Source organism: Pleuronectes platessa, chromosome 9 (genome assembly GCF_947347685.1).
Source record: "Pleuronectes platessa chromosome 9, fPlePla1.1, whole genome shotgun sequence".
Taxonomy (NCBI): domain Eukaryota; kingdom Metazoa; phylum Chordata; class Actinopteri; order Pleuronectiformes; family Pleuronectidae; genus Pleuronectes; species Pleuronectes platessa.
In genome coordinates, this window is record NC_070634.1 from 1339498 (window position 1) to 1365763 (window position 26266).

Here is a 26266-nt window from a genome sequence, read left to right on the forward strand (position 1 = left end):
ACAACAGAGGAAACCAAGATGAAACCTCAGTGCAGGAACAGTCATGTCTGATGTGACATTGTGGGATTAGTGTTAAATACTGTAGGCTCTAACTGACTGTTGTTTCTAAATGGCAGGTCTCCAATGTCAATTTCCTGTCTTTTGCTGAGACAATCCATCCACCTCAACTCCTCCTCCTAATGTGGACTTACATTTGTCACTCTCTATATCAATTAACTTCTTCCTATACTATGGTTATGATATAATGAGAGATAATTTGCAGACAGACCTGGAACACTTAAAAGTGTTCAATAGCGGAGGGACCAGACAAGAAATGAGGACATTTGTCACAGTATTTTCATTTATTAATAAGATAAGTGAGGTCATACCTCAGTGTTTGATTAATATCACTGCTACCAATGTGAGCATTTGTCTTAGCACACCTCAGCACTCAGAGTTTCGGATATCTCCTCACACCCCTTATATTAGTATGACCAATAATTAATGAGATTAAGTAGCAGATTGAGGAAGATATAAGCAGGCCTGTCCTTCTGGCTTTTGCTTATTTATTTCTAAACAGAACTTTTGAATTTCAAAATGTAAAATATTTGTCATATGATGCATCATTGTATGACATAAATGACAATGCCTTGTTTGACAGGGCAGGGGGGGTAGTATCCCTAAGCTCCCAAGAGTGCTACAGAGCTGCCAGTCGACAGCATTTAATTCACCAAGACAAGAGACTGCCCATACCAAAATGAGGATCGAGAGTGCCAGAAAAATAAGATAAAAAGAGCAATAAGAAAACAGACAAATAAACACACATCAATCAAAAAACAAAAAGCAAAAAACAAACAAAAAAGAAAACACTTACATGGGTTGAAACCTGTCGGAATATCAATCAATCAATCAAATTTTATTTGTATAGCCCATATTCACAAATCACAATTCGTCTCATAGGGCTTTAACATGGTGTGACATCCTCTGTCCTTAACCCTCAGCAAGAGTAAGGAAATGTCAGTCAGTAATTGGATAAAGCAGTGAAAAACACAGTGACAAAGAGTCAAGATACTATACATAGCAATAGCACAGAGGTCTTTATACAATTAGGTGTCATTGAGAAATGCTAAAAATGACTTACACCTTTTCAAGAAAGTGTTGTAGCATTTCATTAAGCCATCTCCTGAAGAATGGGGGGATGGGTAAATCATAATTAACAATATTATTCGTTTAGCTGCAACCATGCCTGTCTCCAGAGCCTGCTTTTGATAAGATCGTGTGTTATCTGAACAACCAAATGTTGCTAGATTATAGTCTGGCTGTTTTATTTGTATTGATTGAAAACCAATTGGATATATCACACCAGAAATAGCCCAGTACTGGACAGTACCAGAATAGGTTTCCAGTCATGGCTATAGCTTTTAAAATAGTTACAAAGCACGTGTGTATGTTTAGAGTTTGGGTTTGAGGAAATCAACTCATAAAAGGTGTTGCCCTTTGGTTTTATTATGAATTCTGGGATGCACTCCCGAATGAAATGCCTGACTTTTAAGGTAGCTATAGAAATATGATTTGAGTAGTTGGTATTTAGTTTGGAGCTTATGGAATAAGGCAAATTTACTATCCATAAAAAGATCACCAATAAGGTTCAGACCCTTCTCCCTCCAGTCTAAAAACACTCGATCCATCCAGGCTGTTTTGAACAAATGAATGTATGCTATGGCAGTGTGAACTGAAACTTTTTGCAGACCAACGATGATAAAACAAACTTAAAGTGATTGAAAAACTCAAATAAATATACAAACCAAACAAATATTACTCAAACAAAAGGTGTCAGATCTGGCAGAATGGCAGGCGTGAACCCAAAAGCAACGACACTGAAGCAGAACAGGAATGAGCAAAGTTCTTGGTTTATTAAAACGTAGCAGGGGTCAGGAGCCAGGCAGTCAGTCCGATACAAGCAAATCCGACAAGGAGCAAGCAGAAGAAGAGTCCAGGGAAAAAGCAGGCAGGTCAAGATGGGGATCAGGCAGGAGATGAGTCAGGACGAGAACGCTGGAAGGATTAGGCATGAACACACTATTTTAGTCGCACTCCGGAGCACTGGGAAGGGAGGTTTCTGAAACTGACAGTTTTGACTTTTAGCTACAGTGAGGAGGCAGCAGGGAATCCCTGTTGAACAGTGTAAACAATTAAGCCATGGCTGAAAGTATCTCCTAAAGTTGGTTTAAATAGTCTGAAAAATGGTAAAGAACATATAACTAGCCTAAACAGTTGTTCATCCCTAGGCGCAAACAGTCTACCAGAACCAGTCAATGAAAGCAGATGGAAAGTAACACAGAAAAGAGTTAGGAGCTGCTGTTACCAGCTGCCACTCGTACGGCACCATTTTGTCAGATGAGTTATTACTAGTGCTATCAAACGGTTAAAAAAATTAATCACGATTAATCGCATTTATGTCATAGTTAACTCAAAATTAATCGCGATTTATCGCAAATTTGTATCCATTCTAAATGTCCCTTCATTTATTTTTTCTCCATAATTTTGTTTTTGTTTTAATGCTCTATCAACATGGAAAAGTGGATTGGCTTGCTTTATGCAAATGTTTTATTTTATTGAAAAACAACATTGCCAAACAGGGCGATACAAAATAAAATTATAAAGTGCAACTTTCAGGTAAACAAGGACTCAGCCTATAGTGCAGCTAAACCATGGCTTAATATGTAATTTTTTTCAAGTTTGCTGTGAACATAGCATTCAGGCCTCTTATTTCAGAAACAATGAACCTTAACAGTTAGGTTACCAATAAAAGGTAGAAACCAACTGCAGCTTCTGCTCTGATCAAGACGCTGAGGCGCTGATCTCTGATCAGCTGAGACCAGAGAAACTCTGTGTTTTCACTGTTTCCATAGTTAAGAGGCAGCCGGTGAGTAACTGAGCGGCTGCTCTACGTGAACGAGCTCTAATCTCACTGGGTCTCTCTGAGCGAGTGAGCGGGGTCAGGGGGCGGAGCCCACGGACCGGTGCGCTATCTGGGAGCACACACACACACACACAGACACTCGCCAGCTCCTGTTACTTTATGACGGCCTGATACGATGATGTTTAAAAAAATTATTGTGACTTAGTCAACCACCAACATGCAAAAGCATGTGTCATACGGCGAAAGCGTGAGAGTTGGCAGCTCTGCGTTAATCTCGCGAGAAAAAAATTTACGGCGTTAAAATGGGTTTGCGTTAACGCCGTTAATAACAGCACTCGTTATTACCTTCTGATAGTAATTTAGAACAATATGTCTTTATTTGCAGGGTTTGTCTCCCCCACATACCTTTACTCAGAAGCAAGCAAAGATTTGCATCGTAGAGTGAACTTCTTATTCTTAAATGAGTCATTTACCATCCTTGACATGAGGGGGACTATTTTGTCATGGAAGATGTTGTTAAGCTTACAGCCAAAGCCATCTGGGCTGGCTGCTTCTCCAGAGGGGGAAGCTCTGATAGTATATTAGGATCTGACTCTGAGATCGGGTTGTCAATGTCCTCTCTAGAAGCGTCATATAATTGGGGGAAATTTAGGATAACAAAAGGGTTACAAAAGTCTGCTTCAGAAGCCTTTAATTTGCTAGCATATAGTTCCTTATAAAAGTTTCTGAAGCAAGCATCTACATCCTGTGGGATAGTTATCAAAATATATGATTAGTTTTTACCTTATGTATGGGCGTTTGCAGCTCTGAGTTGACTTGCAAATAGTTTTTCTGGTTTATCCCCTAGTTCGAAATTTTTCTGTTTGAGCTTTACTGCTGCTGAGCCATCTACTTAGGATAGTTTATCTTCATATTTTAATTCTAGAATTTGCTTGTTTTCAGACTAGGAGGGAAGTTCTGTTAGCCTCTTCAAGTAGTGGAAGCATTTCTTCAATATATTCAAGGAGACTGTTAAGTTCCTTTTTTTTAGATGAAAGGTTGTAAGATGAAGACATAATCTCTGATGTATAGAAAACCCGGCCGGCATCCACCCAAAGTAACAGAGGACATAAGAAAACACAACATACATAACCAGCATAGCATATTGTAAACCACACACTTTAACAAACCCATAACCATATTACCTATTACCCAGAGATAGGCAGTATTTCTATTACTTGTATTTGAAATACGTATTTCAAGTACTTTAAGTATTTTGTTATTTGTATTTGATAGTGCCAATAAAAAATTGAATGTAATTTGTAACAAAATACTTTAGAGTGGAGTAATTTTGTATTTAAAATATTCGAAATACTTTCTCCACCAATCAAAAAGCAGTTCACGAGTTCAGTCTCCAGATCTTCAAGTGCAGCGGATTGTCTGTCAAGGTAAATATTTTATCTGAGTGTGACAGATACAACTAGCTTGATGTATAATTTATGTCAGGGCCTGGCTACATTATATAGCCTATTGTATATATATGGTGATGGTTATAATATCAAGCTATGTTATCGATGCTAACATGCTAATGACGCTAGCATGACGCTAGCATTCTGGCTAGGCTAGTGCATAGTTTAGCAAGTTAACCTATCAGTCGAGTAGCTAGCTATAGGAAGAGGAAGATTGGGAGTTTGGATGTTCTAGCCAGTGTTTAGCAAGTTAACTTATCAGTCAAGTAGCCAGCTATAGGAAGAGGGAGATTGGGAGCTTGGATGTTCATGATAACCTTATCAAGAGACGTCTGACCATCTAATCTTGCACTGTATTACAAGTTTTGCTTTATCTTCTCAATGTGAATGTCATAATGCCATATCAATTACTTGCAGATAATATAGTTTACAGTTAGCCAGGCTATGACAGTAGATGTCCATTTGTTAAAAGAAAACATTAAATATCCAATTTATTTGATTTAAAAGGCATATTATGAAAGCATTCTTAGTTTTATTATTTCATACATTCTACAGTTAGCCAGGTGGACAACATGTCTCAGTGAGATGACCAAGAAGGACCATCTACAAGCACAGATGGAACCACAGATGGAACCAAGCCTGTGACTGCAATCCTGGATGGGAAGTTCTTCAATATTGTCTCTCAAACACCAGATGGGAAGGTCTAGGCGGAGTGTAAACTCTGCACCAAAAAGAAAGCAGTAATATCTGGAACTCTTTTAACGACATCAAATTTCAAAACTCACCTGAAGAGACTTCACCCTGACAGTCTTGATGATTTTGAAAAGCACAAGACAGAGTGTAGGCCTAATTATAGTTGCAAAAAGACAAACACCCCCTATAGGCAGACCCGTCTTTTTGAACACACAGTAAGAAAGGGTAAACATGATTCTCTCATTAATTCGTACATAGTGAAGGGAATGCATCCTTTGTCGACAGTTGAACAAACTGAATTTTTTGAATTGATTCATGGATTAAACCCCGATCTGACAGTGTTTTCCAGACGTACACTGCGAAAGAAAATAGAAGCAGATTTCAATGCCAATGACGGTGCATTGCTAAGATATTGGAGGAAATCCGCTCAGAATTTGGCCTGTCAAATGAAAACATCATTGCAACACTGACTGACAATGGGTCAAATTTTGTAAAGGCCTTTAAGGAGTTCAACATATCTGTTGTTGCAGATGAAGACGAGAATGATGACACAGAAGAGGATGGACTATCCTTTGTAACCATCAATGCCTCAGAAGAAGAAGTGTCTGAAGGTGCAATCATCCTACCACCTCATGTGAGATGTGCTACTCATACACTGAGCTTAGTGTGTACCACTGATGCGAAGCAGGCAATGAAGGACTCTCCTACACTCTCCCGTCTGAACCACACAGCCATGGGAAAGTGCTCAGCTTTGTGGAATGCATCAAAAAGACCCAAGACGGCAGAGCTCCTGTCAGAAGTGACAAGAGAACAGTTGAAAACACCATGTCCAACACGTTGGAATTCTATGTATGACAGTTTTAATCAGCTGGCCACTTTAAGAGACAAACTACCTGAAATGATGTTAAAACTTCAGCTCCCTCCATTCAAAAAGGTGGAGCTTGACTACCTTGCCGAGTACTGCAAAATCCTGAGACCTATTGCAGTAGCCATAGATCGGCTACAGGGTCAGATATCCTGCTACTATGGTGAACTTATCCCTACCCTTTTTGCTGTGCAATCCAAACTTCATGACCTACAAGCCTCCAACCTAAGGCACACTTCTCCCCTTTTACAAGCCATCTTGGTAGGTTTTGAGAAAAGGTTCAGTAGTTATCTGGAGTTGAAGACGGATGTGAACGAAGCCATCTTGGCAACAGTCACTCACCCATTCTTCAAAATGCGCTGGCTACCACCAAGATTGTCAGGAGATAGGAGGCGAATCCACCAGCTTATGCTCCACTCAGCTGGAGATCTTGGCCTGGTGGCAGAGAGTGAAAAGACTTCCTCTGACCTCCAAGATGATGAGGAAGATGACTTCTTTGTTTTCTCAGCTGAAGAAACTCAAGTCCAGGAAAGACAGGAGATCACAAGCCACAGTAAAGCTGAGTTAGAGACCCTTCGTTTTCTGGAGGACACCAGAAAAGACCTGATTTCTCTTCAGCAGTACCCACTTATCAAGCTCCTGTTTGTTAGATTTAATACAACCCTCCCCTCTTCAGCTCCGGTTGAGAGACTGTTCTCCTTTGCAGGAATAATATTTCATCCGCACAGGAGGAGGTTAACACCAGAAATATTTGAAAAGTTAGTTGTTCTTAAAGGCAACTAAAATGGCTACTCAGTGGTTGGGTCTCAAGAACCAAAATGGAAGGATTATTATTTCATAAAGATTTAGGTGTGAACCTGTATTAGACACTAAACACTGTAATATATAACTATGTGGTCTACCATGCCACTGGCCAATGTAAGAGAGAAATTGGTAGGCTACCATGGCACTGGCCAAGGTACAGTAAAAGAGAAGGAAGTAGGCTACTCACTTGTTAAGTTACCTGTTGATGTTTGTATTGATTTACTATGTACCTTTTATTTTGAATCATTTTCTGTGCAGAACTTTATGTACAGTAATTTATTTTGGCTATTTACCTGTGTAAAACTGGTTTTAATTCTATATTTTGCTTTTATAGTGTGCATAGGCCTAATGTGTGATGCTATTCACATGTGACGAATATTTTCTTGCCAAAGTTTATGGGCTGTTGACCCATTAATAAATATATATATATATATATATATATATATATACATAATCAATCAAGTTGTTGTCTTTTAATAGCTTTGCTTAGTTACACTGACATTCCATGACTGTTCTTCCTTTTTTGTGGGGTTCACCAGAGCTTTGTGTACATTATACAGCCCAAACCTGAATGCTCTGCTATACCAAATTGTGAGAAAACAGAAAATCCAGAAAAAGTATTTCCTATATTTTAATTACAAATTACATGTATTGTATTTTTTTACATTTTCTGGCACCAGTATTTTGTATTTTATTTTAATACATTTATTTGAAGGTTATTTTGTATTTTGTATCAAAATACATTTTGATGTATTTTTTCCCATCTCTGCTATTACCCAACCACACAGTGCTTCCCCACATGAAGCACAGATATAGACCTCTAAGTTTGGGAAAGCTGAGCAACCGCTGGTGAATAGCTCCCAGGGCAACAGTAATTAACTAAGAAAGCTAATTTTACAGAAAGAGCTTGGTCAACTCCGGAACCGGCAACAAAATGGAGTAAATAGAGCAAATGGACAGTCTCAAACTCAAATTCAAACTGAAGCATTTGGATGGCAATGGCCATGTCAGAATAATGTGGTTGATCCTCTGTACGAACGAAGGGTGGAATCAACGTTCTTAAGATGCATTCTTTAAGTCAGGATTCTAAATTGTCATTGCCTTACTCGGCGTTGTGAAGATCTTGAACTGGCCATTGTGTAGGAACTGAAGCCTGGCTGGGAAGCGAAGTCTGTGCTCCTCCTTGAGCTTACCCTTCAACTCACTGAATTTGCTTAGCTGACGCAGCACTTCTGGCGTGTAAGTCCAGGACAATAAGCACATTTTTGCCTTTATATTCCAGCTGCTGTGCCCTCCAGAGTCGCAGTATAAGCCCCATCTAAAAGGGTACCTAGGTAATGATGGCCCAGGGCTTGGCTCCCTCCGATGAGGTGGTCGCTTGGACAAGTGTGCCCAGTCGATAACCATCAAGGATTTAAAGGTGTCTTTTCCAAGAAGTTTCAGTATCAGTTCGTCAATGAATTCCGTCGGTTTACCTTCTTCATCCTTTTCAGGTATGCTGATAAATTGAATGTTGTTACGGCGTTAGCGGCCCTTGAATTTGTCAAATTTGAGCTTGAGTGCTGTGTTTTCATTCTGGAGGCTACAGAATGCCTTCTCCAGGTAACTGATGCGGCTATCCTGCTCCAGCACTTGCTCATAGATGGATTCAACCTTTTCTAGCACTTCCTTTTGAAAGCTTCGTACAGCCTGAAGTGTCTGTTCCAACTGGTCCCAATTAGAGCCCAGTTATTGGGTGTAATGTTTTTTTGGAGAAGGAATATGTTGAAAGTGATTTTGGCTGGGAGCCACCTGTAGGTTGATCTCTAAACAGCACTGTTTTTGGCCAGCAGCAAGATGGAGACCCAAAACATTAATTTAATCAATACTACAATTCATAGACATGAAAGGCTTTCTTTCTGGCAGCCTTTTCCAACTCAATTAGGAACCCATTTCACCATGTGGATTTTGTCAACAGTAAACAACGCATGGCTGCAGAGCTTGTTACACCAAACATAACCTTTATGAATCACTCAGGGTCTTGTTAAGAGAGACTTATGGCAAGCACTGATAACTGCTGGTTACACATAAATGTGTGTACGGCTATAAAACACAAAGGACCTGTGCTCTGGCACACATGTACGCATGTCAAATTATGAGTGAAGTTGATATTTTTTCGAGACTCGTAACCAAACCTTTTCACATGTTTCTGAAATGAAATATGATAATCTTTACATGTCAGCTTTTTCCTGTTTGAGTCACATCCCTGATTAGTTGATTCATCTGAATCAGAGTACAATATAGAGCAGCTCATTAAGGCATAAGGGATTAACTTTACTTGCCTCACAGAGTAACCACTATATGTGTCTGCATGGACTAACTGTTTAATTTGAACACTATTGCTGATGGTTAGGGTTGGGCTAAGGAAAACTTATTAAGGTGAGACACACTTTGACAAAGCAGTTTGACCGTGACTCCATGTCGGACATAGTAGAGATGTCTCCTTTACCGACCGACTTAGGTGCATGAAACCTGATGCATTTCTATGACATTTGTATTGTTTTTCTTTCCATGGGAAGAGGAGGAAAAGTAAAATTTAGAATGTTGTTTATTGTGTTAAGTCTGAATTTTCACAATGCACCCTTACCCTGGAACAGGAAAACAGAATTGATAAATGTGGCAGTTGGCCATGCCACGGGGCTCTCCCACTCACAGCCAGCGACACAACTGTTGCTTTCAGCATGTTTTATTCACCCACATACACGTGAACAAACATAAATAAACTAACTTAAAGGGTCTAGCTTTGCAGCTCAGTCCTTTCTGGGTTTGTGCCTCTGTGACTGCTCTGAGTCTGAGAGTGTCCTCCCAGGCAGCCCAGTTGCTGTCTTTTAAACGTTAAGATCAGTCAGCTAACAGCTCTCACCTGTGCTGATTGATCCTCTGTGGTGCAGGTGAGGGTGCTCTCCCATCCTGGTGATCTTATCTGGGTCTGGGGCGAAACCATCATTGCCATCGAGGTGACCAAGGAATTTCACCTGTCTTTGTAGTAGAAACAGACTTTCTTTCAATTTACCAGGACTTCCAACTGGCGGCACGTTCCGACAATTTGTGAATGTCGCTCTGAGTTGGACCATTTTTGTATCCTCCAGTTACCTGGTCCTTAGGGGCTGGAAATAGGCCCCAAATAGCCTTGTTGATCCCACTGGTAACCGGTTTGATTGGGATGGTTCAAGGAGCAGGATCCACACCTATTTTCCGGGGACAGCTCTGGCTCTTTGGAGGGTCTCCTGGCAGAGTGTGTACTAGAGGCTTGTCCTTCTGCTTCTAGGACAAATTGGTCACGCACGTGCAACTCAATAGAGCGATGGTCTTATGGCTATTTACTCCGTAGTCGATGGACCAGTTCTCTTTGACGCAGAGCATATATTTTCACAGACTCCTCTGGTCTGTCTACAATGATAAAACATAGCACGTAATGCACCAGCAGTCCTGTCCCCTAAAGTTCTCTCAGCTTGAATAAAATTGTATCTGGTGTGTCCCTCTCGGCCTGCTCCAGCATCTCCCAACGAGGCTCTCCCTCCAGTGCACTCAGGATATAAATCACACTGTTGGTCTCCAGACAACTACTGAGCACGAAGTATTCCACCCATCTGACTCTGATAATCTTCCTAGTGAACATTTAGGCAACCAAACTTTGTTACCCATGGTGCACCAATCAAGAATGGTGTTGCCATTTGTATGTTGAAAAGAAAGGGAAAAAAATGTTGAATTGGTGTTTTGATATACTGGTCACAATACTGCAGATTGACATCATGCCATTCGTTAATACCTGAGGTAATTTGAATATACAAAACTATGAGCAAATATCGATGGATAGACCAGATATAAAACCACCACAACAAACCAGATATAATTTTTGGTTAATTAAACTTCTCTTTTTCATTTCTCTAAAGCGCTCTATAGAGGTGGGGTCAGCTCAAACTGGTCCAGCTGGTGCAGACTCTAGGCACAAGCAAACGATGATTAATTCACTTCCAGTGTATTTGTATCCTTTTCCACAAGAATGCTCCAGGTCCACAGTTATCTACCATTGCTCGCTCCATAGTCCATGCAGGGATCCCCTCCACTTGGTGTTGGGTGGGCAAAGAAACCAGAGCCTGAGGCTGCTCGGCTCTGCTACCTTTAGCCACCAAACAGTTGACCTGATTACAGATTGGGAAATACCTGACACCTGTGCTGAGGAGGAGCTTGAGCTCCGCCTTCTTGTGTTCTTGCAGACAATGTGCAAGATACGGCACTCAACAATTTCAATTACTGTTGTCTTTTTATCGTTATTATCATTATTTGTTTGTGTTTTGTTTGTATTGTTATATATATACACTCCTGATCAAAATCTTAAGACCAGTTAAAAAATTGCATGAATTTGCATTTTGCACTGTTGAATCTTAGGAAGGTTCTAAGTAGAGTTTCAAAATGCAAAAAGAAGAAATGGGAACAAGAGCCCAAAAGTTGTGAGCAGGCAATTTATTGAAAACAACAATTTAACTGAAGTAGGCTGTTCATCAGCTGATCAAAAGTTTAAGACCACAGCTCCAAAAAAAAAAAAACCCCTCCTAAAACAGAAATTAAAGTGTCAAAAACTGACTCAGTAATGAGTAGCTCCACCATTATTGTTGATCACTTCAAAAATTCGTTTTGGCATGCTTGATGCAAGTGTTTCCAAAAGGCTAGTGCGAATGTTGCGCCAAGTTTGGCATCCACTGTCTGGAACTGAAGTCCATTTTTGTAAACTTCCCTTGCCATCCATCCCCTAATGTTCTCAATTGGATTAAGATCAGGGGAACACGCAGGATGGTCCAAAAGAGTGATGTTATTCTCCTGGAAAAAAGTCTTGGTCAGACGGGCATTGTGAATTGGAGCGTTGTCCTGCTGAAAAACCCAGTCGTTACTACACAGACGAGGGCCCTCAGTCATGAGGGATGCACGCTACAACATCTCCACATAGCCAGCTGCTGTTTGACTCCCCTGCACAACCTGGAGCTCCATTGTTCCATTGAAGGAAAAAGCACCCCAGATCATGATGGCGCCCCCTCCACTGTGCCGCGTAGAAAACATCTCAGGTGGCATCTCCTTGTCATGCCAGTAACGTTGGAAGCCATCAGGACCATCAAGGTAAAAAAAATTCTTGTCAGAGATCCTCCGGCTCAGCGCCGGTGAGATTTTTTTGGGTCTACCACTTGATTTTTTTGTTCCATAATCCTGAGGATCTTTTAAGAAATGCAAAATGACTGTCTTACTTCGTCCAACCTCAGCAGCGATGGCACATTTAGTGGAGGAAATAACAGCAATATTTTGGGGAAATCGTTCAAATGGTGATACAAGCGTGAAATTTGGTACAAATCATCTTTGAAGGTCACTCTTCGATTTAGGAATGGGGGCCACTCGAAAATCTAAAATGGCCGCCATTTATTTCAAGATGGCCACCATGGTTAGACTGATTTTGCATTTCAGCATAATCTTTGCCTATACTTTGTAGATGTCAATAATATCGGACTCCCATAGTATGTTTTAGAACATTTTCAAACAGGAGTTACCAGTTATAACCATCTGAAACATTTCGAGAACATGTCATAGGCTAACGCCGGGTTCACACCGGACGCGGAAGCGATGCTGAACCGCCGGGCAGTGCTAATAATATCACCCGTTGATCCAGTAGTATAAAAGCATATACTTACTTGTTGCTCCAACATTAAGCAACAGCGTCCCAACATGTGTCTTTCTTGGTGTTGTCTTTATACAACATGTTCCGAGGATCATACAACTCACTGCATTACTTGCCCACCAATCCTGAAGAAAGGGTTGTTCACAACTTCTGCAATAGATAATATCGACCACAACCCAACTGCCACAACAGCAAGTACATCATTCCATGGCACTAGTGTATCAGTCTTCCAGCACATAAATACAGAAGGGGAAGGGGAAGAGCGTGATCCACTCAAACTGACTGATGGAACAAAAAAGGCAAAAGGTGTTCCTGAGCTTCCTGAAGCATATACCAATATCCGACCAGCATATATGGTCCAAAAACCAAATCCTCCATCAATAGAAGCCCCACATTTTCCGGCCCCCGATTTAATCAGATCAAACTTGAAAGAAGAATATGCCTGGTTGGATGAAGTATTTCTTACTGAAGAGGTGGGTGGTGCTATCAACATCACTTGGTCAGCTTACCATGCATCACAAAAACGAGGCCAGGCATTTAATGTCAGCATCAGCGCCTTACTGCCCCTGCTCAGAGATAAAGCAAATTGTGTAGCCACAGTCAAACATACCATGGGGAAAATCCGTGAGACAACTGCTTTCCTAAATCCTGGACAGACACCAGTTGTTGCAGCTGACCAACCACTCTATGCTTTGGCTAAACAGATCCAATGGCAGTGGCCAGAAGAATATGGAGAAGACATGTTTGTGGTGATGTTTGGGGGGCTCCACATTGAGATGGCAGCTCTAAAATCAAAGGGGACGCTACTGAAGGACAGTGGCTGGACAAGCTGTCTTGATGAAGCAGCTGTGGCCTCATCTGGTTCAGCAGAATCATTTCTGACCGCCTCACACATAACAAAATCCCGGCAAGTTCACCAGATCACTGCTTGCAGTTTGTACAGGCTGAAGAAGACAGCATATCAAGAGTATTGCTCTGCTACATCTCAACCTATGAGCTTTGAAGATTGGTGTAAGGAAGCAAGACCAACAGTCCACAATTCCATTTTTGGGACCTTGTTTTGAACATGGAGTTAGCAACATTCACACTGGTCCAATCTTTCAGGGAAGCGAACTTTAGTCTGTATCGTGTAGCACTCTGTGAACTGATCCCTTATTTCTTCGCAAACAATAATGTAAATTATGCACGTTGGCTCTCAATCCATCTTCAAGACATGATGACAATCGATGTGAAGCATCCTCAAGTTGCTCAACAGTTTCACAGGGGAAATTTTGTGGTGCATAAATCTGAGAGAGATTTTTCAGCAATAGCCATAGATCAGGCCCATGAGCAAAACAATGCAGTTATCAAGGGTGATGGTGGAGCTATTGGACTGACAGAGAATCCTGCTGCTCTCAGACGATGGATGGTTGCTGGGCCAGAAATAAGCTACATCGTTGCTGAATATGAAGCTGCATCCATTAGAAAGGATGCAACAGCAGCCACCAAGCATTACGAGCAAGGACTGGATGCTCTTTACAGAGTTCTTCAGGCATGTGGCAATCCTTTCCTAGAGGATTCATCTGATCTAATGGTCTTGGACACAAAGGATATTGCTGACCCAGCCAATGCAACAATGGTCATTGTTCACCACACAAATGGAAAGGAACAGTTCAAGACCTTTATGGAAGGACTGAAAAATCACAATGAATCAGCATTTTACAAAGCAATCAAGAGGAATCCAGTTGCTTTCTTCAAGCCTAAAGCTCCTACCATTGTTTCCAAGGAGAATGCCCTGAAATCAGATTGTCAGTTGTTTTCATGACTCTTCATCTCTTGCCAGACAAGGCAGTGTGACTTGGGAGAATTCTTCATGCATGTAAACCAGTCAGCTCCTGCTTCCCTGAGTGATAATGGAATGCTTCACTCATCCCAGAAGTCAGAACTGCACATACTGGAATCTGGAATCGCCAAGCCTGATGTAGAGCCAAAGGCTGACACTATCATTATTGATGGGTCAGCCTTCATCAATGCAAACCCTCCACGTGGATCAAAACGTTTAGGGACTATGCTGCAGAAGACATCCTTCCTAAGGTACAGGCATATTGTTCGAAGTACAAGCGAGTTGACATAGTCTTCGATGTTTACAAGAAGTCCAGCCTGAAGTCAGAAACCAGAGCACAACGTGGGAAGGCCATTAGAAGAAGGGTAACAGAATCTAGTAAGGCTCCATCAAACTGGAAAAACTTCCTACGAGATGATGACAACAAGACTGAACTCTTTAGCTTTCTGGCAAGCAAAATATGTCAAGTAGTAGCAGAAAGCACTATTGTGGTGACAAACGGAGAAGAGATAGTCAGCAACAAGAGTGAAATCACAGAATCTTCAGACCTGGCCCCATGCTCCCAAGAAGAGGCAGATACGAGACTATTCGTCCATATGCGACATGCAACAGCAAATGGAAGTAGCACAGTGACAATCAAAGCAAACGACACTGATGTTGTTATTATAGCAATATCCTGCTTCCAATCCTTCAAAGCAATAGGTCTGGAGAAGCTGTGGATTGCTTTTGGTCAGGGAGCGCATTCGCGATGGATTCCAATCCATGACATCGTTTCAAGAATTGGGCCAGAAAGATCCAGTGGCCTACCATTTTTCCATGCATTTAGTGGGTGTGACGTTGTGTCTGCATTCCGTGGCAAGGCTAAGAAATCTATATGGCGAACATGGAATGTGTGTGATGAAGTGTCAGGGACATTTACCAAGCTCAGTCACTGGCCCACAACCGTTGATCATGATGACCTCCAAATGCTGGAGAGATTTGTGGTCATAATGTATGACCGATCAAGTACAGCCACATCTGTGAATGATGCTCGACTGCATCTGTTTGCTCTGAAGCAAAGTCCATATGATGCCATACCACCAACAAGTGCAGCCCTCAAGGAACACATTAAACGTGCAGCCTACCAAGCAGGAGCCATCTGGGGCCAAGCAACTGTCATTCAACCAGTTTTACCAAGTCCTGCAGATTGGGGATGGAAACTGCAAGGACAAAAGTGGTTGGTGAACTGGACAACACTTCCAACAATTGCTGCAAGTTGCCAGGAATTGGCAAAATGCTCATGCAAAAACGGCTGTACTAATGGCAGGTGCAAATGTTTTCGTCTGACACTGTGTTGTACAGCATTGTGCAGCTGTGAATGTCACTGAGAGGTTTGAGGCCCAATGAAGTTCTTTTGACTTGACACTGAAACAATTGTATTTTCAGACTTATTCTAGCCAAGTAATCGCTTGTAAAAATCGATAAAAAAACCGCATAAATGACAAATAAAAGAAAAAATTTAAAAAATACAACATAAAAATAACAAAAAAATATTTATCTATATATCACAATTGGTGAAATATTTACCCAAATATGCAAGAAATATATTGTTATGACTTGATGATTTGGCGGCCATCTTGAAAAATGACCGCCATATTGGATTTTTGGATGGCCCCAATTCTAAAGTTAAAGAGATGACCCAGAAGAATGTTTATGCCAAATTTCATGCTTGTATCACAAAATGAACGATTGTTCCCCTTATTTCCTCTACTAGTTGTGAGAGGCCTTGTTTATGCAGTTCAACCATCCTACCACGTTCAAAGACGGTGAGCTTTTTTGCCTTTGCCATCAAGAGATCTTCACAGTGTGATTACTTGACAGGAAATGACATGGAATCCAAATTTTTGCACAGATTTAGGCTTTTAAAGGCTGTGGTCTTAAACTTTTGATCAGCTGATGAACAGCCTATTTGAGTTAAATTGTTGTTTACAATAAATTGCCTGCTCATAACTTTTTTGCATTTTGAAGCTCTACTTAGAACCTTCCTAAGATCCAACATTGCAAAATGCAAATTCATGCAATTTTTTAACTGGTCTTAAGATTTTGATCAGGAGTGTATATATATATATATATTAAGCCATGTGACTGATTCTTAAATATGCCAACATCATAATATGTACTTTGCAGACAGAGTGATGTTTCACTCTCATTGGAGTAGTCATTTTTTATATATGGGACACTTCAATAATAAGTGCTCAGGGAGGACTGATTCTCTGAGGATTCTGACACTCTTGATAAACACGGGACTAGGACAGTTTTAGAGTCACTCACATGTAATATTAAGATAACATGAGCTGTGAGAAATGAAAACTCCCATTAATATGGGGGTTTAGACAGCTTTGGAGTTGCAGGAAAGCACATTACAGGAGCTATGCTTTGTTGCTAAGCTATTTAAAGATGAAGTGAGGTCATCGCTGCACTGAAAGCTATCTTACTCCTGGCTAGACAACAAATATCGGAATTTACCCACAATAAAAGACTAGTCCTTTAACACCACGTGTTCCTTTAGAGTTTGTATTGTAGCCTTGCCACAGATATGAAAATGTATTGGGTCTTTCTGTGTGTGGCTGTGTAGTCGTAATTACTTTACAAACATTAATCTTCATTTGATAAATAGTTTTTCATGATATGGATAATGTTCAAGGCTAAATCTGTTACGATATGGGTCGGGTGCACCCCAGAGGGAGATCGTCAGCGGGGAGGAGAAGTGCAGGAGAGCAGGTTGACGGGGTTGCTGATAGCTCTGTGAGATTGTCAGCGGGGAGGAAGAGCAGGTGAGCAGGATGACGGGGTCCTGGAGGACAGGAGAAACAAACACTGGGGTTACGAGATTTACGCAACAGAATAAATAGACTGAGGGGCTGAGATCGAGTATCTACCATTGGTAGTGACAAGGACGACCTGGCTATGACTCAGCGCACAGCCAGGGTAGATATAGCAGGAGGTTGATGAGTGCAGGTGAGCCTCCGCCGAGTCATCTAATGAGATGAGCTGCAACTGAGGGAAAAGGAGAGAAGGGAGGAGGAGGGGCACTGGAGGCATAGACAACTGTGACAAAATCACCCTCATTTTGTAGAAAATCTAAGATTTCAAAGATACTGCTGCTTTATTCTGTTAACCGTCACATTTCAGAGCTTCTTGTAAGCATATGCCTTCAAGAAATGGGCAAGCAGGTGAATCCTTGTAAAGTACATCAAAGTGCTCCTCTAGAATGTATTAATTGCAAAAGTGTGTGTGATTCAATCCCCCAGATAGTCAAAATTATTTTCATGACAACTTTCACTCCAGTCTAGGGTTACCAACTTCTTGAAATGGAAAAAAGGAACACACACACGCACAGATATAAAATACGTCTTATCTTCTTTACATTGTCATGTCAGGGAAGACTAATAGTAGTTGTTAAATGATCAAATCAATCATTTCTCAAATCTCAAACTAAAATTTGATCAGTTTTGTATTTTTAAGGAAAACAAGAGGAATACAGATATTAATACAGGTGTAACAGGTTATCCTTAAAGTGCAAAACAAAACAGCACTTAATATATATAATTTTTAGTTAACTATAATTTATATTTTTCAGCAAATAAAAGGATATAAAAACATAAGTCCCTATCTCTGGTATGAACTCACTTAAGAACGTGCAACAGTGCAAATCATGCAGATACAGATTAAAGAATGTCAATAATTAGTGCATAACTTTGATTTTAAATAGAAAAAAGACTAGTAGCCACTACATCCCTTTAGAGTGCATTAAGAAAATTAGACTGCTTAACATCTTCAGTGGAGTTTATCAGCCATGAATAAAAACTTTTTTATTTATAGAGCAGTTGACCATTAATGGGGTATCATTGAGCCAGTGTGGTGAGCCTTGTCTGCCACAAATGCAAAAGCTGAAAAGATGTTAAAATGATGTAAAATGAGGGAGGGAACACTTTGGGTTACAATAATTTTCTGGAAGTGGCGGCAACTTTAGCACCGTCACAGTCAGACAGTACATAGTTGTTGAAACCATAGTGCTTGCAGTCACAGGGAGGCCTCTCATGCTTTGCACATCATCATATTACCTGTTATATTTGTGACTGGATTTCAGTGGTTCCCTGTAGTTAGTAATGTTAGGCTCGCTGTCCCCTCTCTATGTGAAATACCTGTCAGAAAACCACCAGACAGGGCTGAACGCTACACATCAATGTGACGGAATCCAATGCAGAGTTGTTAAGCTCAAACGTACCTTTTTCTTTAGTTTACCTGACTATTATATTACAGATGGGATTTTTACTTTTACTTATTACATTTGAACACAAATATCTGTACTTTCTACTTCTTACATTCTCAAAATTGTCTCGTTACTTGAGCAGCGGAGGTTGGCGCAACACAGGCTTATGCACGGCGCACTCTCTCTCTCACTCGTGCGCCCCCTGCCTCAGGAGATGTATAGGTCCTGCGGCGTGTGTTTGCAGCGCGAGACCCTAAAGGCCGGCGCATGCTTCTGCAACTGCGGCTTTTCACGCCGCTGTGGTGAAGGACTCGTTATCATTCATGCTTATCCAAGCGTTGCGCGTGTTACAAAGCAATTCCCCGCCAGAACACTAGGCGGAGTAACGTGTTTGATCGAAGACTACCTTAGAGACGCCTTCTTTCATCTTCGTCGACTATTTATTTGCATCGCCACTGCGGCTCCTCATAGCCTTTTTCTGGCGGACAAACACTTGACGGGTTATACAAGTGTTCATACTTTCGGATTATCTTCTGCCAAACGCTCTTCTATTTGATCCATTTTCGTTCTTCTAAATGTTCCGTTGTTTCTGCCGGTATTATGGGGCATGAAACCGGAAATGCGACTCCGGAAAGGATTAGTTAGCAGACCAAACACAGCCTTACGGGCTGCGTGAGGCTTACGGAGCTTTGTCTATAGTTAGAAAAATTGGGCGACGCACGTAAGAAGGGATACATAAGCAAGTAAGGGGCCCGGAAGGGCTCTTGGTTTACGGGCCCGTGAAAACGCAGAAGCATGCGCCGGCCTTTAGCGTCCGGAGGTTGGTCGGGCTGCCTTGGTCGACCGGGGTCGAGCAGGCGTTGTACCGTAATAATCCCTCTGCAGGTTCACCTTCAGAAACCTTGTTTTACGAGTTTTACTTCCTCTAGAGTCCAGTTTGATCGTATTCTCGGCGCTCCGCCAGGACCGTGACCGACTCTGGAGGGGCTGATCCAAGGACCTCACTAAACCATCCAATGGGGAGTAGCGATGTGTGTATAAAGGGCAGGGACTTAATCAACGCGAGCACATTCCCTATCCATTTATTCCCTTTAGAATTATCCAGGTGCTCATGCAGGAGCTCGGTTCAGTTCAGTCTTTATTATTCTGTCTGATATTTGGCACATACGGCTCCTCTGGTTCTGGAACACTGAGCAATGAAACCCTGACTGAACACTGAAAGATTTTTTTTTTTTTTTAATTTTTGGTATAGATGTTGTGTCTGAAGTCACTGTTAAATATTTCAGTATTATAACAGAGCAGGATCTTTCACTAATCTGTGTCTTAAAAGAACCATAGAAAGCATCTTACTTAAATGCTCAGTATAAATTTATATTTACAACCCATTGAATAAACATTTCCTCAATCAGTCTTGGAAGGTGGTTTGAAGTCTCTATCACCACAAAGCATCAGTACTGAAATGACAAAAAGTAACTTCTAAGCAATCAATCATTTCACTAGCTGAATCTTACTTTTAGATCATTGCATATACATTCTTAATTCAGTTCTTAGACTAATTTTTTTTTTTAATAGTTTTAGGAATTGCTTCTCATTTCCCAATCAAGTGTATGATATTGTAAGAGAAAACAATATAGTAGAGGGTTGATGCTGCTTTAGTGGATTCTGCAGTGAAATGGAGCGGCGGAGCGAAGATGTGATCGAATTAGCATATTACTCAGAGCAAAGCCGCTGGTAAGAGCCTCTCTCGGTTCACCATTGGAGGAAACCACAGACCCTTGAAACGAAAAGTCACTCATGATTGGCTGCTAGAAGTGTTGCTATTGGTCACTCTGGGTCATTGCAGTACACACGTGGGTAAGCTGGGTAAGTTAATATATAGTTGTTACTAATGTATACATATTAATATATACTATAATTTATTAGTATGCCTTTACCAAAAGCACTGCAGTTAATTAAGACTATACATTCATTCATGTGATGCTTGATGTTTTATGTGAACATATTGTACAGGGAAAAAAACATGAACGAGGTATATGTTGAGTCAAAGCTTTATTTACATACAGCACAAATATTGTACAAACACAACCGGCCTAGCCAGTGAAAAACTAATCAGGTGAAGCTTGAAATGTATCTTTGCAGCCTCTGGGTCATATGTTCTTTGTGGGACTCTGTCCGAATCTGCCCCAGTGTGTAGACGTCTGTGGTGTGTAGCTGTGAGATCCAGTGTAGCCTCTAGTCTTATTTGAAGTGTGGCACACAGGTCGGTGAGCTCCTGGCTGTGGAAGGATGGATCCATGTCATCTGTCCCGCTTCAATCAGCTGTAAACATAATCACTATAATTAGCACAGTTCAACTCCTGAACTCCTCAATGCTGATGCAAGGTCTGGTTGGATGTACTGGAAGCTCCTTCATACTGGCTCATAGTGTGTCTTAGTACGTCATAGTACAGGCAGCTGGAAAACAACATGAGTTTATTATTAATAAACGGAAAAAGCCTCGCTGCATCAACGTTGGAAGATCCACAGCAAAAAAAATCCTAAACGGATACTTACGTACAATGGCGTTGTTGTTCTGCACTGCAAATGCGGACTTTCAACGAGTCTCGGCGTAATGTGCAGTGACCGCCTCAGTGTGCGGGAATCAGGCTTTGAAAACAATGAAAAAGATCAGATAAAGTAAAGCTGGGGAATGTATTTTAAACAGCACAGCACATCTCTTCTTTAATCATACCCTCGCTCCTCCGGCCATTTTCATCACAGCTGTGAAGAGACGGAGAGCTTCCTACAAAAATACAAACCGAGAAAAAAAGTCACGTTTATGAAAAAACTGTTAGATTTAAGTAGTTCATACATATTTGAACATGCACTAGTTCCGCTAAAGCACTTAATGATTTATTCTACTTTTAGAAACTTTTGTGCTAATCCCACAGTTGTTCACACGTTTTTCAGATCTGATAGTTAGCTTAGCAATGGCTTCGCTCTCTAGCTGGTTCTCACCTTAATTTAGGGACTGTGCGCCCTTCTTCTCCGCCTCGACTCCTCCACACTGGGCCCGCGGCTTTGCTTTCCCACGCACTCATCTTCTCCTCCAGGGAAACAATGTCGTGTCGACTTCAGCAAGTTATTTACACCGAAAACAGAGTCACTCCTACTGTACAAACTTAACACAAGCCTCTCATGTCTGCGGCAGACAGACTCTGCATTCACGAGGCTGTGATTGGATGAGCCCATCAGGTGATGACGTTAAAGACTGACATGAGGTTTTCAGAGTAAAGTTTCACAAATGTCCTTTTCATCTTAAAGCAGCGATTATAACAGCTTTTAAGTTGTACTTTTATATGGGATGAGTATGTGACTGAGAACCCATTTATTCTTTCTGGTGTTAAGTCATGTACATACATGATTTTTGCTGTTCTGTGTTTGTACCCTCATAGTTGAATGCACTTGTTGTAAGTCACTTTGAATAAAAGTGTTTAGTGTTTTAATGAAATACTGAGAAAGTTTAATAAGAAGTTACAATTATGAGGGAATTTCAGCAGAGTCAACAGCTTAGTTTGCCATGGACATGTTAATAGGGTTCTGTATTTGCCAGTATTTTGGGAGGACAGATATTTTTATGGAGAGCCAGTAGAAGTTTAGAGCTTACAGGGCACCGACTCACAATACCCAGCTTCATTTCTTCCTATTGAGCAGATTGCTGGTGGATGTTTGGTCAACACATCCACTGTTTATTTAACCAACACAAGTGAAAAAGTAACTGTAATCTTGCCACTCTGCACAGTGGTTGAGATTTAGGATAGTGATCATGGGCAGCTAAGATTTAAGAGGTGGGTTGTCACTCCTGTCCACGGTAACAGACTTACTGAAACCTCATTGTTTTGGATAATAATAAAATGTTGACATAAAGTGCACTGTTTCAAATTGTTTTCATAGCATTGACCTTTGCTAATGGTATAAAATGTAATTAGCCAGTGTTGGGTAAGTTACTGACAATTTGTAATAAGTTACAGTTACTGTATATCAAAAGTAATGAGTTACTAGGGAAAGTAACTTTTAAGTTACTTTTATGTCTGCTTTTTAAATGTAATGAATATGAACAGTACTGAACAGTCAAACACAATAAACATATTTTTTAGATCTATTTATTGTAATCAACAGGGCAACAGGCCTTCAAATCAAGCAGTAGTACAAAAGTACCTTTTAATACAAAATAACTGTCTCAATCATTTAACAGTGTTTTTTTTACCACATTAGGCCCAATGAAATACAAGTTATTGGCCTACAGTACTAACAGTAATTAAAAGAGAAAACAAAGGTGCCTTGAGATGCTGCATATAATTGAATGTGATTTAACAAAAGGTTAACAAAATGGTTTAACAAACATGCCTCATAAGGCAAAGTTAAATAGAGATAAGAGATGAGATTCTCAACAAACGTTAAATTGGCTAACAAGTCTCATCTCTCACCTCTGACCAGTAGCCACAACATTGCTAGCTCTCAAACAAGTTATTGCACCTCAAGAGGAGAAGCTTCTCAAACTCACCACTACATTTTTGTCTTTAATTTCGACGAGCGAAAAGTAATGTCCATACTTCCAGGAGAAAAAGCTCATTCTATCCGCACTGTCTGCCATGATGTGGTTTTTATGCTCATTGATTGATTGATTCGATTGGTGTATCTGTAACTGGCTGCTAAACCTGATAGGTTATGCAGATTGTTTAATTTATAATTTGGGTTGGGTTTGTTTTGTTCTTTATGTTCAAAGTATGTATAATGTTATTTAAGTTAGAAATTTGTTGTCTTTTTAAGCATAGCAACTCACCTTGCGTAAATGCCTGTAGCTCTCACGGAGCGGACAGATTTAATTGACACACCAAATCTCTCGCTTCTGGTCCGAGCCTGAGACATACACACCTGCCGTAAAGCTGCGTCTTCATGACGGCAACAGCAGGAAACGACAGGATGCCAGCTGTATGGTTTCCCTATCTTACGGGCGGTTTATATCCTCGTTTAACACCCTTTGCCGAGCGGAATGAGGTACGAAGCTGGTTTTAGTCCCTTTGCTACAGGTAGCGCGGAACGGGAGTTGCTGTCACGTTAACCTGTCAAACTTGTCTCACAAGGTTATTTGTTTGTTTAGCTGATGTTTAGGCGTTTTAAAGGTTGTATTTGAATTTGACTAAATGTTTGTTTACTTGTTGTCTTCTAGTTTTATGGTGTTTTCTACGGCGCCTCGATGTGATGTTTAAATAAAGAGCCGTGACGCATCAATCACGGCAAGTGTTAATTTTTCACAAAAGAGTAACGTGAGTAATGAACGCGTAATTTTGTCATTACTCCCAACACTGATTATAGCACACTTACTTACGGGAAACAATTTCAGGTTTTATATTTATTTTAAGCCTGATGTACTTACGCCAGATAGTTTAGTTGGTACCTTTTAGAAAAAGGTGTTATCTGCATTGAAGGAAACTATCCTGATTTGCATTTGTAAAGCTCAGAGCATTGTCATTTGCATGTGACAGCCTCCCCAAGGCCTAGGAGCAGAGGGGTGACCTCCCAACATTCTCAGGCTTGTAAAACTGCCAGAAACTGGTATCCCGCGTCAATTCCCTTACAGCTTTCTGTGCTGCCGTTAACCGAAAATTCTCCCAAAATTTTCTGCAACACTTGGTGACACAAACTCTTCTTTTCATGCAGTACCTCTTCCTTAATTATCGGTGACATTGAGAGATACTTCATTTATGCACTTAAACTTAGTTCTAAGTCAAAGCTCCACACTTCTGCCTGTGCTCAGTAATGTCATCACTTAACCTGCAGAGACATTCTTTAACTTTAAACTTAAACCTGTCATGCTGTGCAGGCCTTCTGTCAGGAAGTTACCGGCAGTCACATCAGGAGACAGATTGACCCTCTAGTGATCCCAGTGGGAAACAGTGTGTGGCTGAATTATGCCTCTCTGTCTGTGGGTTGGCGGGGGCTGCAATAGATTTCTAGCTCACTTGAGGATTTTACCTACTGGTTGTTGTTGCACTCAGGTATTATACATTACATTTTCTCATATTTTGTTACTGACATGTGCTCCCCAGGTATATATACTGGGGAGACTATTGAGTTGATGTAAGACAGGTGTGTCTGTGGGTGGTGTCGGTAAAAGGATCTGTGGAACGAGGAAGTGCAGAGCAGGAGGGAGCGGCTGAATCCTGAAATGACATATTGATTAGTATTTACAAAATATAAGATAGGACAAATAAAAATATTAATAGGAGGGTGAATTTGTGACACAGTATTGAAATGAAGGGGGCAGGAGGGTTCATGAGAATTTTTTTGCAATATAGAGTGGTAACATATTATAATCAGAGCAGATACAAATGTTTACAAACAATTCATTTTGAGTCATATCCCCTCGTTTAAATCTTAAAAAATGTCCCACACTCATAAACTCTGAACTCAGTCTAATGTAAACATTCAATGTAAAAGATATTGGTTGAGGTAAAAAGGCAAATACTATTTTTTTTATTTTATTTACTTAAAATAATTACTGCTCGTTGTTTTATTGGAGTACATTAATAGAATAATGATATTTCATTACTCCTGCATTTAGGCAAGATTATATTGCCTGCATTGACCTGGATCAAAATACACAAATGAGTTAGCAGATATGACATTTTGCTACTACTGTCAAAAATGTGCAATGGAATTGACAGAGAAAACCAAGTTTATCCATAAAAATGTTTCTCTGACAAGAGGGTAAAACCAAAGCTTGCTGCTACAATTGCTAGCTACTAAAAGCCCTATCTTGCACTTTGTAGAGGTTCATTACGTAATAATGTGGTATGGGTTTTACTTAGTTTTTCTAAGGAGGACTAATGTGAGGACTAATGTGAAGATTTTTTAGTTTGTGGTTTAATAAACCCCAATGAGTTAGGGGACTTTTTCAATTTTTTGGTCATTTCTATTTTAAGACTTATTCTTAATGCAATTTACAAGAATTTCGAGTCCGACTTTGATGAGAGAATTAAAAGGAAATTCGTTAGATTACTTCTTAAACTGTTGTTGGAACTGTTGGAACACAATCATGTAATGGTTTTGTCTCTTGGGTGTTTATTTTTCCGTCTCTTTATGAAGAGCGTTTTCAGTTTAATTACTAACTTGTGTATCATGGTTATCCTTGTGTTTATGTTTGAATACGAGTTGTTTCGGTGTTGCATGTTTTCCCACTCCCTGTGTTATGTTTACTGTTTTATTTTGTAGGCTCTGCTCCGAGTGTGTTTTCTTTCTTCACTTCCTGTCTTTGTGATTGTCTGCACCAGTCCTCATGTTTCCACCAGTGTTCAATTGACCCTGCCTTTGGTATGTGTGTATATGTAAGTCTCTGTGCTTTCCCTTGTCCTTGTCGGTTCATTGTTATAATGCCTTGTCATAATGCCTTGTCGTATGCCCTGTCATAACGCTTGTCGTCTATGCCTCGTCTCCTTTGCTTTTTGTATGCCTTGTCACCTGTTCTCGCGTCCTCTGCATCCTCTCTGTTGTAGTAAGCTCCTGGTGTTTTCCTGTGTGTTCTTAGTTGTTTTTCAGTTTAGACTTTTTTGAGATTCCTCTGTTTGTTTTTTCTGTTGGCCATTTTCCTATTAAAAGGACACTTTTTGTTTAAAACTGCATCCTGGGTCCACTTGCAAACCTGACAAATAAGACTGAAGAAGGTGTAAAAATACAATTAAATTAAACCAAATTGCAACATACCTTGTCTCACGACACTTTACATAGTTGTGGTTATAT

At 40.5% G+C, this 26266-nt stretch overlaps 1 protein-coding gene and 1 long non-coding RNA gene across 3 annotated transcripts in view; one reads left to right on the plus strand and one right to left on the minus strand.

The window, feature by feature from the left end:
• The window catches only part of ptprfa (protein tyrosine phosphatase receptor type Fa), a 231113-nt gene that overhangs the window by 74599 nt on the left and 130248 nt on the right, over positions 1 to 26266 (plus strand).
• LOC128448081 (uncharacterized) lies at positions 20524 to 21709 on the minus strand. Of its 2 annotated transcripts, none has more exons than XR_008339700.1 (4): positions 21485 to 21709; positions 21219 to 21269; positions 21041 to 21133; positions 20524 to 20806 (listed from the first exon to the last, which is right to left on the minus strand). It is a non-coding gene; the product is annotated as an uncharacterized LOC128448081 (long non-coding RNA). The 2 variants fall into 2 exon arrangements; XR_008339699.1 differs by having other exon boundaries at positions 20524 to 20941.